General features: G+C 43.8%; 1 protein-coding gene across 1 annotated transcript in view; it reads right to left on the minus strand.

Moving 5' to 3' along the window:
• Positions 1-10,809, minus strand: part of RASSF2 (Ras association domain family member 2) — a 41,434-nt gene extending 30,625 nt beyond the window's left edge. Inside the window, exon 1 of the mRNA XM_054998146.1 lies at positions 10,693-10,809. The gene's annotated coding sequence lies outside the window, so the exon portion shown is untranslated. The remainder of the gene's footprint in view (positions 1-10,692) is intronic.
• Between the last annotated feature and the right edge of the window lie 9,358 nt (positions 10,810-20,167).

The raw sequence follows: 20,167 nt of genomic DNA on the forward strand, positions 1-20,167 counted from the left end.
ACCTGACAGACTCCCTGCTCAGTTAGGAGGACTGACAGTGTGAGTTTGCAAAAGGGAGGTGACATGGGCCCAAGTTTTAATGAGTTAAATAGGAACAAATTTAAACTGGGCCCACCAGAACTTGTCAGAGCTGGCTTATTCAAAACTAGGCAAACAGCACTTGTCTTTATCCAACACTAATCTAAATCAGGGTTCTAAGTAAGTTCTTGCCATAGGTAAGGGGGGGGGACTTCTGATAACTGCTTTTAGTTCCTAATACAGTCATTCAAGAGTTTGAAGTTGTTCAAAGGAAAATAAACAGGAAGTCACCATGTAAAAGAGAAAAAAAGTTACATGATTATTCACCCCACAGAAAACATTGTGTTAAAAATAGAAGCCTGCTATAAGCTGCAGAGACGGCAACTGCCAAAAACCCCTTTGAGAAACTGCTTTTGAGCCTCCAGCAGAGACAGCCCCCTACCATCTTCCAGGGAGCCCTCTTGTGACCTTCTTCTCCAAAGGCCTTGGAGCCAGGAGCACTGAAAGCAAACCGAGTGAACCTCCAACTGGCAAGCGGGGCTTCCATTCTGGCAGCTCCCCTTTGAGAACCCATGTTCTCAGGCCAAGCTCAGCCTCCGTCAGGACCACCAATCTGAAAGAACAATGCTAGCCATATTTTTATCCTGCCCTTCTTCCAAGGAACTCAAGGTGGTATACAGGGTCTCTGAATAACCCTGCAACGGAGGTCAGAATGAGATCCAACAGGTCTCTCCAGTCTCAGTCTGCAGAATCAGAAGGCAGGAGACCCAGATTCAAATCCCCAGTCTGCCATGGAAGTTCATTAGGTGACCTTGGGCCAGTCACTTTCTCTCAACCCAGGGTCATTGTTATGAAAATGAAATGGAGGAGGGGAGACTGACATTGTAAGCTGCCCTGGGCTCTCAAATAGGGAGAAAAGCAGGGTATAAATACGCTCAAATTCCTAGTAATTAGAGTCCATTGGAGAAGGTACAATTCTCAAGGCAAGCACTTTGTAATCTGGAAACTAAGCGCTGCCGCTCTCTCCCTTCTCGGCCCACTCTTGTTTTACCAAAGCCCACAGAGAATTCAGTATATGAGAATAGTTTCCGGTGGGCAGCCATGTTGATCTGCAGTAGAAGAGCAAGATTCAAGCCCAGTAGCACCTTAAAAGACCAACAAGATTTCCAAGGTATTATCTTGCTCTTTAGTAAATGAGAAGCACTGAAATTAGCAGGCAAGGATTTATTCACTGGCTACCGATAACAACTATATAAAGATACCCAATAACATGATGAGCCACAGAAGTTGGTGACTGTTTATAGATTCCATTGAAACAGAAGGGGCCACTTTTGGGTGGCAAAACAGAGCCTCTGCACACAATGGGTCCCGGATTCAATTCCTGGCACCTCCAGCTAATAGGATCTCAGGTAGCAAAGCTGGGAAAGACCTCTTTCTGTCTCAATTGCCTGGAGAGCTGCTGCCTGTCAGAGCAGACTAGGCTGGATAGGCCAACCACCAGACATGGTTTAAGGCAGCTTCTGCGCACAGCAAAGTTGGGTGCATTGCTTGAAAAATCCAAGTTTTTCACCAAGAAGCCCAAAATAAGGAATTCAGAATAAATCACAGTCTGCCCTGTTTGCAAGCTTTGCTGCTCCAAAATCTTTCTTTTGCAATTACTTTGACATCTGCCTCTGGATAAACAGCAAAGGAGCGGAGACTGAGAGTCACTAGACTAGAAGCCCAAGAAGGACATGGGAGTTATGAATGATGGCCCTTGAATGCCGAACTCTAGCTCAGACCCATTCTGGGCTCCAAGGTTTCCTCAGGCACAAACATGCAAACATATACCAACATCTAAATGGATTTGAAACATGTATTACAAAAAAAAAAAAGAATGCTGAGGATCCCAGGATGTCATATCCTGTATCAGAAAGTGACAGCATGAACACGAGCTTAAATTGGCTTCATAGTCATTTACACTCACTGTGGAATCCTAGCAGTTACGGGAGGGGCTCAAAGTCCATAGAAAATTCTCAGCAAGCCCCCTCTTCAAACTACAATTGCCGGTATCCCCTGTAGAAGGTAGTATAAAACTAGGGCTTTTTTCAGCTGGAATGTGGTGGAATGGAGTTCCGGAACCTCTTGAAAATGATCACATGGCTGGTGGCCCCGCCCCCTGATCTCCAGACAGAGGGGAGTTTAGATTGCCCTCCGCACCGCTGGAGCGATGTGGAGGGCAATCTAAACTCCCCTCTGTCTGGAGATCAGGGGGCGGGGCCACCAGCCATGTGACCATTTTCTCCGAGGACAACCCACTGAGTTCCACCACCTCTTTTCCCAGAAAAAAAGGCCTGTATAAAACCAATATACATTTACAATATTCATTTACGTTATTCATGCTTTAAGATTTTGCTGATATATGAAATGCATGCAGTCCAGACCCAGGGGCAGATGACACGTTAGTACACTTCTGAAATAAATAACACTAAAATATCTCACACAGATATCTGAACGAGACAACCTAACAGGAGCCGCAGGCACAAGACAGCTCACCCCCATTTCATGCGATCAAAGGACGACTACTCCCCGCAAAGCCATAATCCAAACTAAAAATAACTTCTTAGACTATTCCCTGATCCCAACAAACCCATCTGCTCTGCAAGCTGGCAGCTGTTACCCAGATGAAGCAGCCAGGACCAAAGCGAAATCTTCGTCTGCCAGGCCCACCAGATCACTGAGATGAGCCCTGCTGGCCAGCATCAGCACGAGCAACCAGAAGCATCTACTGGGAACAAGAGAATCTCTTGGTGTTATACATTTTCAGCAGCTACATGTAAATTTCTGGTTTGGGTGGAAGGAGTTCAATCCTATATTTTGGAGAGAGATTTTAGAAGAAGAAGAAGACAAAGATGGCAATGATGAAGATGATGCAGAAGAAGAACCACCACCACCACCACCACCACGGGTAAGAGGTCAGAAGGAAAAGATCAACCACTCCCAAGGACATTAGCTTTCACACCAAGATTCCAGGAACTGTCTCCCCAGTATCGAAGCAACTCAACCTTCCCACCTCTAAATAACTGCATGTAGATCTTGTCTGGTTCTAGGAGATTATGGAATGCCTAACACTCCAGGGCGGTCTGGGTCCCCAAGCCCTTGAACTCAGAAGGATTGAAAGGGAAATGGATCTCACTGACAATTTTATCCCAGGTTGAACAGAGTTAAGGGATGTAATTTTAAGCATGCAGGTTGTCTATAGCTGGGTCAACATCTGCTCAACTCCTATTTCCTCTATTACTGTATCCAACTCCAAGAGGGAAGAGGAAGCTGTGCATTCACACATCCTTGGCATCCTTGGCATGCTTGCTTCCTTGGTGCATTCAGCCACTTCTCAAGGCCTCTCAGACACAACTTGGCATCAGTGGCTGCCAATTTTTTCATCCTCCCCTTTAACAGCTGTACAGCAGGCAGAAATTCAAGAGGTAAACCTTCTGTCATTGTATTTCCCTTCTAGGAAAAGCTTCGTCAGTTGCATTTCCAGCAGGCAGCTGTTCAAGGCAAACTGTCCCACCTGAACAAGACCCATTTGTACAAGATTATACATTACTGTTCCCCAGTTCCACAGAAAATGAGACTTGCAGTTTAGTAGTAACTATTTTTTTAAAAAAAGTTAATATTATATTAGAATTTTAATTAAGGATGAAATCCTAAGAATTAGTAGATCTGACTCTGAACAATGAGCTGATTTGGTGGGGGGGGGGGGAAGCAGGGAAATAAGATTCCCTTCCATTAGTCCTCGCAAGTCCCCCACGCGTATATATTTAAATGTGAAGCATATTTAAATCACTTAATTCTAACAGTTTAAGAATAGAGTGTCAATGTGAAAAATAAGATCAGCTTCTATTTGGGATGTCTGAATATTCATGACAGAGTCTGGCCCCTCTGAATTACTTTGTCTCTTCTTTCTTTGCTCTCCCCAAAGCAGCCAATGGGGGGGGGGGAGGAGGGAGTGACAGGCTAAAGAAAGGAGTGATGCTGACCGGTGGCGGCAGGGGTGTGGGGGGGGGGCATAAAGCCCCACAATGTCCAAAGCACAAAGCTATATACTGCCTTGCCCACAGAGCTGCATTTTTCCTTCAGAGAAGCTGATACAACCACCGCAATTTTTTTCTTTTTCTTTTCTTTTTAAAAACCTTTTGGCAATGGGCTCTGTTTTTCCAGCGGGGGAGAGGAGAATGAGGAAGATCTGGCTGGAAGGAAGTGGCTCAGTTCCATCTGGACTAAGCTGTTTTCCTCTCCTTGCAGGTACTTAAAGCCAGAGGCAGGAGCTCAAAGACCGGAAACAAATATTGACCAAACCAGCCTAGAATCTGCTTAAATGTACTGTTTAACTTGGTAATTTGCATTTTGATATCTGCCTCTGAGCAGCTTTGGGTCCCTCCAGGGAGAGAATTAGCACACAAATGCCATGAATAAATAAATAAATAAATAAATTCATAGTATATCTGTCTATAACCAAAGTGTGAAGCTTTTACAAGATGTGAAGTGGTTTCAAAGGAGGCTCATTGCTTCAGTATGTATTCTACGTACTGAAAAATAAAATGGAACCCAGGAAGCAGATTTTCAAATGCTAGCATTTCGACCCTTTTAAAAACTGAAATTACCATTTGGCTTACACCGGACCTACTATTCAGTTATTTAGGTCTAGGAGATATCCTCATCAGTCCGTTCCTATTTTGTGCACCCCTGGCCTTCCGTCCAGAGAAATACAGCCTAGAGGCAAGCCAGACAGATCCTCTTGGGCTTTTCAAAGCCAGTGCTGTAGTGGGAGCTCTGAGTATCCTGCTGTTGAACTTGTCTGTGGCAATCTGAAGCAGCTGTTCAAATTCAGCCCAGCCCAAATGAAGCATAACATATTAACCAAGCAGCTTGCCCCAGAGCAGTTTAGTGTTAAAATCCAGCCGTTACTTTTATGTATCTTCCTTATTAATGTCGAGTAGTTGTGCACAGCCTCTCCGGAAAAGGTGATCACGTTAATTCACAAAATAAGAGCAAATAAAAACTACTTTTGAAAGAGGCAAGTAGCTTTGGAGCTAGGAAAGAATCCTGCAACCTGGCCCAATTATGCAAATCCATAACACGCAAACGTTTTCTCTAGTCCTGCATAATTTATAAGCAATCTCTTCTGTTTGCATAACTCATTCTGTTTCTGGTACCATAGAGCAAGAAGCCCCAACCACCACATCCTAGAAATCATCTGAGATTTCAAGCATATCTTTACAATCTTAAAGGGCGAGAAATTTAAAAATAAAAAAAAAGCCAAGCAAGTCAAGAAACTAGATTGCAAATGTAATATAATATTCTTTGCATTTTCCCCAGGTTCTTGTGTGTAATAGTAGTATGCATGTAAACCTTCTTACCAGGCCTTGTTCAATCTAGTTTGTGCAGGGGGGGGGCGGTAGAGTTAAACCAAGAGAGGACAGGATGGTCTCATTCTGACCAATCTGAGCACTGCATAAGGACTGTGGTACAGTTAAACCTATGCTTTAATCTCTCCCAGTGAAATTAATGGGATTTAGAAATGCTCATCTTTGGCTAGATATGTCCCAAGATTTTCAAACAGTTCTCTGTTAGTTGCCTTTGACTGGGCATTATATATGGATTAAAACAAAACAAGCCCAGGTCTTAATCCAGCCAAAGATAAGCAATTGCAAGTCGGGAAAAGTTAAGTACATGCAATGGAGGGGTGGGATTCTCTATGCTTGTGGTTTTGCTGGATTGCACCCCCTGCCCATAACATTTTTAAAAAGTATTTCATGTAATTTGCTCAGGCGTAGAAACAAGTTCCCCAAAATCTACCACCCAAAAAAGATTTTACTAGCCCATCTGTCCATACACACCTATCTATGCTAATCCTTTGTGGCACTCTGACTCCCTGAAAGGAAAAACGTTCTTTGCGGTTCACAAAACCTCCACTGTCTGATCACCTTGAGGTTTCTGTTACTTGCCATGGGCGAATAGACAAATTTATGGCAAGACTTTGATCTAAAGTCCCTCAGTTATACTAATTATAGTAAAGAAGTGGTTTGACCATGGGCTTTTTTATCTCCCATTCCAAAAGGATAGAAAAGGAGCCCAGTCTGAAACAAAGAAGCTTCTCTCAGCTTAATGTAGCGTGTTAGTTTAAGCATCATTACGGGTTCCCAGACATAATCATTCCTCTTTTGAAAACCTCTTCCAAGATTTCCAGGACTTCGTAATAATTTGTTCTGCTAGCACAATTTAGCTTCACGCCTATCCCTGCCCCCCAGAAACAAAAGGCCTGTGGCATCAAGGGTGTACAAGAACCAATATATCATATACATTAAAAAAGAGAGTACAGTATAGTGGTTAGAGTGTCAGTCTAAGGTTAGGAGTCCTCAGTTTAAATCACCTCTGAACTATGAATCTTACTGATTGACCCTGAGCTAGTGACACACTCTCAGCCAAATTTACCTCAGAGGCTTATTGCAAGAATAAAATAGAAGAGAACCATGTAAGCTTCCCTGAGCTTGTCAGAGAAAGGGCAGAATAAAAATGCAGCACGTAAAAAAAAATGTAATCTATTTTTGCTTGTCCCAAGATGTCAGAAGGACCTGGTAAGAAAACATCAATACACTGATGGGCTGTCGGGCTGCTGCGAGATCTACAGTCTTCTCGGTGGCTGCTCCCACCCAATCAGATACAGTGCTCGGGCCCTTCTCTGGCAAGGCTCGGAAGGCTGTTTTATTCTAATGAGCCTTTGGGAGATGCTCAAGGAAGTTTGCATCTGCTGCATTTCAGCTGTTTCTCACAATCTGAAAGACTGATTACTTTTACTCTTATCGGGTGAGTTTTTATCTTTGAAATGTTTCAGATTGGGCTAAAACTAGCATTTTATTGCTGTTTGGATTATTGGTGTTTTAATGTGTTTCATTTTTGGAAGCTCCTTCATATGAAGCAGGGTATAATATTTTCAAAACAAAACACAGAATGGAAAAGGAGTTCTGCCAGCACATGTGTATTTGAGATATACAGGCGTTGTTGACAGGGACATCAAAAAAACAGTTTTCCAAAACACACAGAACTCAGGTATAAACATAATTTAAGAGATCCTGACTGTGCAACAACCTGTGAATAGCATTTATGCTGATTGTTCTTAATGTGAGATCTACTTTGTAACAACAGATTTAGAGTTTCTCCATCTAAATCCATTGAAATCAATGGGCTTAGACTGGACTCACTCTTTATACATTGCAGTGTTAAAGAGTAGATGCCCAGCATCCAATTCCTCAGCATTTTCTTTAGAAAAGAGCCACATTCGGTTTCCCACTGCGTCACATTGGGCTCTAGAGCCAATGGTTGCAATGCAGACTCCTGACCTCTGAGGTCCTGCAGAGTTTTATCTCCCAACGTGTTTAAAATCCATGTACAGCCAATGGGAGAGGCCACCCAAAGACCTGGAATGAAGTCTCAATATACAAATGATCTTCAACTCTCTTTTCTTTCCCTCCAATTTCACAGAGGCAACAGAACCAATTTCTGAAGTCAGTCAAGAATTGGACGTGGGCAAATAAACTTAATCCAGGCAAAAGTGAAGTACAATGGATCAGAGACGGAACTGATCTTGGATTAGGTACACGGTCTGGGGAGGGCTGCATTCTTCCTAAAGGAAGAGTTGTAGTTGGAGAGTGCTCTTGGATCTGGCTTTGCTGACAGAGAATCAAACTGTAGAGGGAGTCAGAAGTGGGTTTTTTTGCTAGTTCACCACCTGCAGCTGTTTCTAGGAGCAGCAGACCTGGACAAAGTTACCCAGGCCTTGGAATTCTCAGTTATTGATTCTGTACTGCTTTACTTGCTGTGGCATTTACTGCGTTTTTCAATCTGCTGTTTCAGTCTATAGCTAACTGCTTTAATCCTTGACCTATAAAGTCAGATTTTAATTACATGTATTTCTGTAATTTTTGTGAGCCACCATGATTACTGCAGAAAGGCAGAATATAGATTTTGTAAACAAAACACAGCTGGCAACTAGCCATGCCATCAAAAGAACACAGGAGCCTAGGATATGCCCAGTCCAAAGACTGACAAAGTTGGGGAGAGGTGGTATAGAGCCACCTCAAAACCTACAACAGCCCACCTCTGCAGCACATGGAAGGGATGTACAATTCCCACCTGGAGGCCATTTCCAAGGGCAGCTAGGAATCATGCACCAATACAGGTTAAAGTGTATTTGTTATTTATGCTACCCACCTCCAGCTTTCAGGGACAGGGAAAGTTAAATAAAAGTGAAATTCTGGAAGACATTTTCCATGTGCTAGGATCAGCTGGGGATTATTCTTGGGGTGAGGGTGGAGCTGGAGGCAAAGGACAGCAGTTGTCAAATGCAGATGAAACAAAAGTAAAGTGGGTGCTACTGTGGACTAGATGCAAATATAACAGGGAACTAAGATCAGCACAAAGATGCACCAACAGGCGAGACCAGTACCTGTCTGCGGAACTGCTTTGGAGATTGCTGTCTAATGCCTGCACATGCTGGAGATGGTCTTTTTAGAAGAGCAATTCCAAAGGTTCCATCGTTCTCGGACCCCCCTGATCAGAAGGTGAAGCTATTCAGCCTCAGAATGGCTCCTCTCGCAGAGTTCCAAGGTCAGATTAAAAGGGGATGCTGGCCAAGCAAAGGCACTTGCCCAGTTGGACTTTGCACAAGCCCAGCCGGGTGTTTAAAGTGGGCTGATATCCATGCAAAGCAGCTACACATGCTTAGTTAACATGCAAGCACAATACCCACCCAGGATACCAGTCTTTGGTATGCTGCCAACTAAGCATGTGTAGCTGTTTGGCACACACAGCAGCCCAGTTTAAACACAACAGTGTGCAATGGGAAAGCTGCACAGGCAAGTTCATTTGCCTTGCCAGCATCATGCTGGGGTGAGGAGAGACCGTGGCTTAATGGCAGAGCATCTGCTTTGCACGCAGAAGGTTCCAGAGTCAGTCCCTAGCATCTCCAGTTAAATGGATCAAATAGAAGATGATGTGAAAGACCTCTGTGTGAAACCTGGACTCCTTTTCTTCCAGATTTGGTCCCACTCCACAGGAAACTTGAGAAATCTACCCCTTGCCCTGGAGAGCCACTGCCAGTGAGAATAGACAGAACTGACCTTGACAGACCAGTGGTGTTATTCAGCAGAAGGCTGCTTCATGCATGTTAATGCTGAAATCAAGTCTAAATTCCACAGGACAACACAAACCCTCACTAATCTCAAAAGAAGGCAACATCTGCTCTTTGGTCCAGACGCTGGGGGCAGCTAGGTCACATTTAGCACTCAACCTGAGTGATATCCCTTCTTTCTTCCATACAAGTGAATAATTGCCAGAAATGGCTGATGGGAATATCAAGTTTGGATTGTTCTACAGCATATCGAAAGCTCTATTAGGACTGCACATATAGTCTGAGATCCCGATTAGTTAGCAATTCTGACAATGGGGAATCCTTTCTGATCAGATGTTTGTCCAGTGAGCCCTTGTATCCCCACCTGGCACCCCCAGAAGGACCTGCAATTGCAAGCTCTCCCCCCTCCCTTCGGCCCTCTTGTACCCAGGTAACCTTTCTCTAGCAGCAATTGACACATTTACTGAACCAGTCTCACTCAGTGATGACAGAAGGAATGCAGAAGCCCTCTTTCTTCCTCTTTTAACCTTCCTCCCCACCCCCACTTCCCCATCCTCTACAGACCAGGGAATCTAACAGCCAGTGACAGAAAGAGCAATAAACTGCCAGATTGGGAGGGAGGGTGCTCTTTAACTAGCCACAAAGATAGGTATAGTCCAACAGAATGATGGATAAGCAGACCCAGAAGAGAAGCAAGGTGAGGAGGGGTCATACAATCAGAGGAAGACAGACCCTGAATCACTCCTCCTTCCCCTGGGTTCAATATTCAACCCACTGTCAATAGAGAATCCAGGCATCTTGAGCTGGGCTTTCTCCACCCTCTTCAACAGGACAAGAAGAAGCGCCCATAATCAAGATTTCACCAAATCCTTAGCATTAGGGCAGCGAGACTCACAGTCCAGAGGCCACACACACAAACACACACCCTCTCTGAAATGAACAGGAAGCCGAGAAGACTCTCTCATTCATTTCAATGGGTGCTTATGCAAAAGAACTCCCCCCGCCCCTCCTGCGGCCGCAAAGCTTCCCTAAGCAGCCCAGCCCCTTACAAAAAGCGTTCAACCAGCCTTTTAAGTTGGCAATCCTACGCACACGTTTCTGGAAGTAAGCCCCATTGAAAGTAGAATACTTACTGGTGAGCAAACAGAGAGTTTTTTTAAAAAGACAACACCCAGAAAATTCCAAGTTCAAAACAACAACAAAGAGCTTTCTAACTTTTACTCGCCCGAGGCATTGTGCCGCCGCAAGACCCCCTTCCCTTTCAGCCTGGGGTTCCTTCCTCGCCAGCGCGGAGGCGGCCACTTTAGGATGCAGCCTGACCAACGGGACTGGGGCGGGCGGAGAAGGGGAGCCCTTCCACCCGCCAGGCGCCACCAGCCGTTCTCCAAAAAATCCCCAGGCCCTTCGCAACTCGGGGCGTGCGCGCGGCTTTGCAGTGCAAACTCCCCAGCCCCCGAAGCGAGCGCAGGCACTGCATGAAAAAGCAAGAGAAGAGCCTTTACCGTGAGCTGCGCACCGAAGGCGCAGGTGATGCGCGCAGAAGACGCGCAGCTGAGCGGACAGCGCACCTCCGCGGCCCCGAGCCCGTTCCGAGCCCTCGCAGGCTAAGGCGAAGGAGGCAGCGGCGAGAGCCACCGCCTAGCTCCCTGTCCTCCCCTCGGAGTGATGGTACCTGCAGCGCCAATCGCGGCGCGGCTTCCCCGGCTTCCCGCACTCTCATTGGTCGGGCCTGGGAGAAGGGGGCGGGGCTGGGAAGTCCAGCCGGACAATGATGCGAGATCGGCGCTGAGGTTGGAGTGGACCCGGCGGGGATAGACGCGCATCGGGGCGGGGCGGCCGGGCCTTGCGCTGGAAGCAGAGCGCAGTTGTTGGACTGGAAGGTACTTTGGCCAAGAGACGCTGCTACCGCCCTCACACTGTGACTTCTGCTCAAACACGTCTGGAAGGGCTTGTTTCTAAAATCTGCCAAATCTGCGTTTCCAGAAATGACAATAAGAAGAAATATGTGTGAACACAGAGCAGGCCGGCCTCTCCTATGTTCCCACCCGCTAGTTATCATCTTTGCAAACTGCTGTCCATTCCACCACCGCCCCTCCTCGCTGTTGGGCTACTGTAATACGCTCTAGGTTGGGCTGCCCTTGAAGACCAACCGGAAACTTGCTGGTTTAGAAAGTGACACCTTAACTATTGTCAGGAGCTCGCCAACGGGAACGTATCTTGCTCATCTTCAAACAGCTGCATTGGTTGTCATCGTATTTCTGAGTTCAACTCAAAGTTCTGGTTATAACTTTGAAAGCCCTTTACAGTCTAGACACACACACACCCCTCTTAAAGCCCATCTCCTCTCCAGTCAGGCCCATGTGCTAATTATGGCGTTCAGGCTGCCATCTACTGGCTGTTCCCCCACTTAACGTAGGCTGCCTGGCATCTGTCTGAGCTCTTTTCCTGTTCCGTGAAATGGGCTGTTTGAAGAGATGAATCTCCTTAGAGAGCTACATCAATACTGCAAGGCATATTTGCCAAGGCTGTTTTAAAAATACTTTTTATTTAATTTTCCAAATATTTATACAAACAATAATTTGAACGACTTATTAACAATACAATAATCGGCCATAATAAATACAATATCCATTAAAGTACTGGAGAAGTAGAGAGCAGAATTACTGCCAAGACTTTTAATGAGGTTTAAACTCATTGTGGGGCGGAGGTATCCATTAGTTTTAAATGTGATGTGTTGGCTGCCATGAACCACAAGGCGAGGCAGGATACAGATGCTGTAATAATAAATAAGAAGTAAGGCAGGTGGCAACTAGAGACAGAGCTTTTTTAGTGGTGGCACCCTCTACAATTTGATTCAGTTTGGGCCAAAACATTTCATTTCACTCAGCTTTTAACTGAGGGGTTCCATATTTTAAAGCTGCCTTTATGGTTAGCTTCTAGCCTGGATAGTGTTTTACATTATATTGTTTTTGCTTTATGAGTTACCTCTAGCAGATCTCTGGAAAGGCAGGATATGCATTTTCTAATTTCTAAATAAAAAAGATAGCAGGGACTTTTTCAAGCCAGTCCCAACTATAGGGATGAAACCAAATTTCACAAGCATGCTGGTTTAATGGAGATATCCCGGTTTCCGTTTTGTTTCTCTATGGTCAGCAGCACATGCACTAAACTTTATTTTCAGTTATATATTTTTACCATGCAAATGTAAATATTTGTCTGTTATTTTAAACTTGTTTATCAGTGGAGCAAAAATGGCACATGCAAATGACTTGCATGAAAGAAACAAAAGAATAATCCATTGAGACAACAAAAACAATACTGTCCAGCACAAATGATAATGACAATATACGGACTCCAAATGAAACAAGAAATAGTTTGGGGTAGTTGTTAGAGTCGGGGAGGCGAGGTCTAGGATCTTGGAGACGCAGGTTTGAATCCCTGCTACGCCCTGGAAGCTTGCTGGGTGATATCATTGTTCTGTTGTTGTTGTTATTTATATCATTCCCTCCCTGCAAGCAGGCTCAGGGTGGGTTACAACAGAAAATATACAATATAAAATCACAATAAATTAACACAGCTTTCTCATAAAATACCTGCTCAATGTATAAAAACCATATAACATCTGACGGAAGTGGAGGTGCAGCTTAACCAGGCATGGTCGCTCATATATGGGGGGTACATGGTCAATACCCCCTATAGACATAATCCACTTACTCTTCACAAAACTACCTTGTGTGGTAGGTTAGGCTGAGAGGTTGTGATGGGCCAGAGGTCACCCTGTGAACTTCCATAGATTGTGGATTCAGTCCAGTTGCCTCGTCCTAGTCTGACACTTTAAGCACTATATGACACCATCTCTCACTTAGCCTAACCCACCTCACAAGGTTGTTGTGAAAATAAAATGGAGAAGGGGAGAAAGATGTATGCTATTCAGTTTCTCTATTTGGGAGAAAAAGTAGTGTGTAAATATCTAGATAAATAAATTAATTGAAATGGCTCATCTCTAGTGAAATTTTTTTGAATATCATCACCTTGTGCTGGAAGCAGAAAATCCAAGTGGCACCCCACATTCCATATTACTTACCATTTCATGACACTTTGGGGGGGATTCAAGGCCCTTCACATGTAAGGTAGGCCAGTGTTATTGCTGACAGGTTGCAGCTTGCTTTCAGCCACCTAATGCATTCATGGCGGAAGTGAGATTCAAAGCAGGGATTTTACATCTCTTGAGACCTCTGGGGAAGGAGACAGGGTGCAGTTCCCCTTGGCAGGCTAGTACAGACAACCACATATATGCAGAAACATGATATTTTGGACCACGGTTGTAGCCATTCACATTCCATGCTAAAAGACATTGTCAGCTTACTGCACTTGGCTGTGGCTCTGTCCAACCTGCTGGCCACCCCCCCGCCCCGACACGCAATAACCCCAAGTGGTTGCTGCACTCTCAACAGTCACCCTGATGTGGCTTTAACAGCCAGATGAGAGAGCCAATGGTGGGTTCTTGCAAAGGCTCCTATATACGGTCAATAGTATACAGAACCTTCATTTTACAAGAGCTCTTCAGGATGTGTGCTTTAATAATACAGAGTCAAAAGAGATGTAAGACCAGCATTTTTTAACAGTAAATCACAGCCACAGAGACCGCAGTTCAGTATGGGGTCATGGCCCAAGAGAAGCCCTCCAACATTGCCCATCCCTGGCCTAACTGGGAAGCAGATGATATAACATTGTGGCTCAGATGCAACTGTGTCAACCAGGAAGTCCCTGGTCTGAAAGCAATGAGTTATATCAATTGGTGGTTCACAATTATAGATTGATCTCCTTTTTCTCTCTCCACATCCCACTACTAAAAGTTATAATTTTGTGCTGGAATCAGTAAGGCTAGATGTGGGTTGATATCTGCCTACCTTCGCAAAACAGAGTGGCACTTACCTGTCAATGTGGTTCACTAAGTGACCCTCTGTGCAGCCCCCCTTCCTTCCCACCTGCCCCACTGTGAGCTCTTATTCTCCATCTTGTGCTCCTCCAACTGTGATATGGAAGGACTGAGAATGTGGGGGCTTCCCCCTCTTTTAGGTTACCATTTTGACAGGAAAAAATAGAGAAGGAGGCACACTCTCCCCGTAAGAAAGCTTCAGATAGAAGTCCTGTTTCACTCAAAATACATGAAACATACAAAACATTTTGTTATAGCCACTTCCTGCCAACCTTTATGGCTATATATGCTGAAACTCCCCACAGAGGGTACTAAAAAATTCCACAGGGGTAGGCCCAGATAGACAAAGTCTATTTGTATGAGTCTGAGGGACAACAAGTGCTCCACAACACATCAGTTTCTTAGAAGACATTTTTAAGTAACTCCTTCAGCCCCCCAGAACAGGCTGGAGATCATAAAATGGTTGCCTTCTGAAGTCCCTAGCCACACATAACATTGCGCCTCAGTTTCCTCATGTCTGTGAAGTTGCCACAGGTGTTCTTATGTGGTGGCCTTCAGCTGGGTTAGTGCAAAGCATTAGCCACTGTTAATATGCTGGCTGCTATCGATATCAGGTATCCAATTACTAGGGGCTAAAATCAAGCTTTTCTTTTTCTCCACCAACGACTGTTTTCTGATTGTGAAATAGTATAATATGAAACATTCATAATACATAGCTCTATTTGAGCATGTCTTTTCCAGCACTGCCGCTCCAAGAATTAACAAAAGACACAGCTAAATTATTGTGGTTTTCGCAAGCTGATCCTAACCACTTACATACCTATAACTTAGCTCATTCTTTGCATTATTTAGGGCCTTGGCAGCCAAGCACAAGTAAAAGAGCAAGCCGAACTTCCACAAATAAGAAATAACTAAAGGCATGATCTTAACTAATTGAGAACCCTCTCTACAGAATCAACCTCACCCAGGATGCACCTTGGATTTATGTAACAGGTGTGCAGCCCGTGTTGGGGTCACATATTCAGGAGCCACACCAAGGCCTTGGTTTGACTGTCACAACAAATAGCATCCTTCCAAGATCCAAAGACAGAGAAGAAGCACACATTGTGTTATTTGCCTAGGCAACATGGTAGGACTTGACCTGGAACCAAGGGGACATCAAGCATGGATTCCGCTTGTAAGCCATCACCAAGTTCTGGCCAAATATACAGGGCAATCAGCCCAGAACTGACAATGATGTGAAAGGAATAAGGAGGGGCTTTGCTGATGCTGTTTGTTTTCAGTGAAGACATATCTGCTGCTTCTGCTGCCTTATCTTGACAAGCCCTAACACCAAAGATCAAACTTGCCAAACAGATCTAAGTCAGATGGGGTGTGTGTATGAATGTGTGAGTTATGCTTACTCAGCATCAGCCTGCCTCTCTCTTTTCTTCACAGCAAAATGTGGATGTCATATGGGGGCCTGACTGGGTCCACCAATGGAATAGGAGGAGTATGCTGGCACAGACAGATGTGGGTGGGTCTGGGCTCTGTGAAACCAAGGATCTAGATTGGCTCACAGTTTCCCTTCTGTTTTCCAGCTGAGAAGAGGAATGGTTTCAACAAGACTTGGCAGTTAGGAGTTGTTTCCTGACAGAGAAGATCTATCTTTGTTTGAAATAAACAGCCATGAAATCTTAGGGAAAACAATACATGCATTTTTCAGGTTGAAGGGAGGGATTGCACGTGAGACACAACAGGGTTTTGGGGGGGGGTTAGGGGGAAGAGACCCTGCATCCCAAGGTACTTCAGCTTCAGCCAAGTTGCAACTGATGCCACTCCTCTACTCTCTGGTTCTAGTCCAACAACTGCACCACACATCCTCTTAAGTGTTTTTTTTCCACTGCTCTGTCTTTGCCAGTGCGGCAGAGGCATGAAATGAAACAGGACACTGAAGCCCCATCCCAATCACAGGTTGTTTTATTCACTCAGGTTTCAGTGGACATTGTCCTCTAAGCATAGCCAAACAGTCAAAACCTTGCTCTTAAAAAAAGAAAAAAAGAAAAAAGTTAAGATATTTGGAGAACTACACTTGCACCCAAAATGTACTCTTAAAAAAACTGTTAGCATTCACAGAAACCTGGGGATTTATTCATAAACTGGTCCTGGGGCAAGGGAAGTTGAGAAGATCCCGAGTTTCCTCTGGACAAGAAAGCACTGGGGACTTATAGTGGATCTAATATTTCTTTTACTAACCAATACCTGGATAGCCCAGGCAAGACTGATCTTGGAAGCGAAGCAGGGATGGCCTTGGTTAGTAATTGGATGGGAGACCTCCAAAGGAGACCAGGGTCTCTATGCAGAGGCCGGCAATGTCAAATAACCTCTGTTAGTATCTTGTTTTGAAAATGCCAGCAGGGGTCGCTATAAGTCAGTTACAACTTGACAATACTTACCACCACCACCACCACCACCACCACCACATAAAGCATAATGCAAACAGACACTCCTAGAAAGACAGCAGATCTGCTAACCTTGCATCACTCCCAAAATAGGCTAGCAAAGTATTTCTCAAACTGGGATCCAAGTCCACTGTATGCTGCCGAGCATACTCCAGGGAGTCTGCAAGTCCCCTTTGCGCCATTTTCTGGGAAAGAGTGCAAGGACTGCATCACAAGGAAAGGGGATAGAATTGGCTCCTCTCCTTTGAAGAATGGAAGCAGATAAAGCTGCTACTGCCTGTAGTCACCTACCTTCCAGATCACTTTAGAGCGCTAGCCAGAAAATGAACTGGTCACTGGGAACCAGTAGATCAGCTTTGGGAACTCTTAACTTTAGCTGGTCAAGTTCTAGTCCTCACTAAGTCGTCATGATAAATATGAACTGCTTTATTTTTCCAAGGTGAAGGATTTCAGGCGGGAGACAGAAAGAAAAGATATTTTCAATACGATCTCGTTGAAAGCAGTGGGCTTAGACTGGAGTAATTGTTTAGGATTGCACTGTCTCCTAAATCAATCTGCCTGAATACTGAAAATTGTGTAATACTAGTCTTTTCTTCTAAGCAGTTCTGAAATTTAAACACATGAACATATGAAGCCGCCCAATACTATATAAACATATGAAGCCTTAGACCAATCAGATCATGGGTCCATCAGGGTCAGTATTGTCTACTCAGATTGGTAGCAGCTCTCCAAGATCTTTCACATCACCTACACCTAATCCTTTTAAGCTGGAGATGTCAGAAACTGAACCTGGGACCTCCTGCATACCAAGCAGATGCTCTACCACTGAGACCAAGCTCTTTCCCATCCCTGTTCAGCTGCTCTCCAGCTTGAAGTTATTGATTAGGAAGTTTCCAGCAGTTTCCCGTGCAAAGTCCCCATGAAGAGCAGAGGTTGACTAGAGCTTTGGTCGGGGCTTTTTGAGTTGTGGCCATACAAAACCAGCAACCGCCCGATCTGACCTGATAGGTCATGAACAGAAAATACAAGCATTTTTCTTCAATGCACTTTTAAAGCGTAGATAAGGGTCTCTCTGAGAATGAGACAGAGGCCTCTGTTGGGCATGCATGGCTCACTACGAACACCTTGAAAACAGGCTGGTAAGTGGTGAACACCAGCAAAGGAAGATAAACTGGAAAGAAAATGTGCATACTGATTAGAAACCGATTTGTGCTGTGATGAGGCAGGCCTAGCTGACTGCTACTAATCCTAGGCATCTCCTTTTTTAGATTAGGTTTTAAAGCTTCAGGCATCTATTAGAAAACAAAGCTACTAAAAATCAGGATCAGCTGCTTGTTATGGCCCACCTGATATTTGTGCAATGTGGCTGCTGCATTTTCTTAAGATTTGTCACTTGCTTGCCTTGTGTGTATGAAGTAGGAAGACACTGCTTGAAATCCTAAGCCTGCGAACTGAGAGGATCAGATGTATTGTGTGGCTGTGTTCAGTCTCGAAGCGATGAGCTATGGGGACATGGCCCTAAAAGATTTTGTTAGGGAGAACTGAAGTTTGAAAGGTTGAAATCAAGATCAGGTTTTTGAGCAAAACTTCTTGCAGCACAAATCCGCAATTGAACACGATTTGGTTCTTACAGTCACTGAAGAAGTTAACAAAAAAAATCAGCCCTAGTTTTTGGCTTCTTCTCATGTAGCTGTCCAAGGTACTGAATTTGGCAGGTATTTATAAAGAGGGTAGATCTATCCTCTATGGTGGAAGTCATTACCAACTACAAAACGTGCAGCTCAAATCTTGCTTTGGTCATGAACACACTAGGAGGCCTAAGGCAAGTAATAAGCTTTATAGTATGTGGATAATACTAACCTACTACGCAGTCTGCTTGTAAGGACTGATCAAGAAGTGAGTGCTTTAAATACATAGAGGAATCTATTTTGAGTCCTTGTATCAAAAGAGAGAGAAGATTTTTAGAGGTGGGAGCAGCACAGAAACAGAAGCAAAAGTTAAGCACAAAAGTGTCATGGATTTTTAAAAAATGCACACACTTGGCAAAGCTCGTCTGCTCTCCTTTCAGAACAAGGCCAAAACATCTTGGCAGTGGAAACTTCCAATCCACTTTTTGTGTAGAATGTATCCAAAACCATTTAGATTTTTAAAGGATTATCCATAGACAATGGAAGTGATATATTTTACAAATTAAATTTACAAATTTAAAAGGAAGCACAAAGTTTTATTATTCAGGTTTCAGGGTACAGACTTCCTAAATCCTCAAACTACCAAAATAGCTGCTGTAAGAGTAATGCAGATGATGCATGGACCTGTGTTTAGCCACAGCCTCAGACCTAGCACGCAGGGATAAGTGGGCTCTATTACTCACTTTCCTTCACACTGAAAATGAGCATGTCAGAGAGAAAGCTATTCTTCCTGATGGTTTTTATGTGAAGGATTTTATTTTTGTATGCAGCATTCCGTTATGTGAGTTTTCACCTGCAGCTTAGATACATATTGGATTTTGCTGGTACTATGTTAGACGGAAGTAGTCATAAGGGGAGCTACAGAAACTTTTACTTCACCTACCACCCCAACTTGGAGATGCCAGGAGTTGAATCTGGCACCATCTTCTTTTAAAACAGGTACTTTACCTTTGAGCCACGGCCACACCCCAAATGAGATCTTTAGAAGAAAATAATACATTTGCTATTTTTAGGTGTTTTTTTTTAAATCCCCATTTCAGTCATAGACCCAGGATTTCTTATGGAGCCCCTTCCACTCCCTAATCTTGCACACATCAATTACTTTGCAAGACACTACTCCAAATGCGAAAGACACCTGAAGTTCAATGAGTAGTAACAAGGAGCACGAATCTCTACTGTGGCATCTAAAGGAAATTTCACATGGGGTTTTATTTTATCCTACAGAAGACAACTTAGCTCCCAGAAGGGCCTAGGCTAGCAAAGGGCCTAGGCTAGCAAAGTTTTAATGATGATTCTTACAAATTTTATGCTTGTGTCAAGTGTAGTGTAAAGTGTAATGTGTCAACATTACCATGTTTTATTGGTGATTTTAGTATCAACATGTATTATTATGCTGTAAGCCACCTTGTGGGTCTTGCCATCAACTGAAAGAAATGAAAACAGGTTTTCTAGTTTTTGAGATACTACAAAATGCCAGTGATATAGAGCATCAAAGACCGCTTATGTACATTTCCAATTACCACCATCACAGCTTTTGAAAAAAAATGAGCGCTGTAATCCAGTTGCAAAGTTGCATCTATGTCAGCTTTTATTTATACTGAACAGCTTTTAAAAATACAGAATAAAATAGCTTTTATCTACTATTATTCACAACATCTGGTCCAAATATTACATATTTTTAAATATTTCAACATTTAATAAAGCAATGTTAGAAAAAACCCAAAAAATTCATAAAAATTTCAATAAAAGAATTACACATCTCAAAGAAAAAACCCAACTTGGTATGAAACATGAGACTGTGTAGTCAAGGTCATTCACAAAACTCATGGGGAAAAAATTATCTCCACTGTCTAAAAAACAGTCAAGTTTGTTACATCAAAAGATGTTGTGAAGAGACCAAAACAAGTAG

The sequence above is a fragment of the Eublepharis macularius genome, chromosome 14 (assembly GCF_028583425.1).
Source record: "Eublepharis macularius isolate TG4126 chromosome 14, MPM_Emac_v1.0, whole genome shotgun sequence".
Taxonomy (NCBI): domain Eukaryota; kingdom Metazoa; phylum Chordata; class Lepidosauria; order Squamata; family Eublepharidae; genus Eublepharis; species Eublepharis macularius.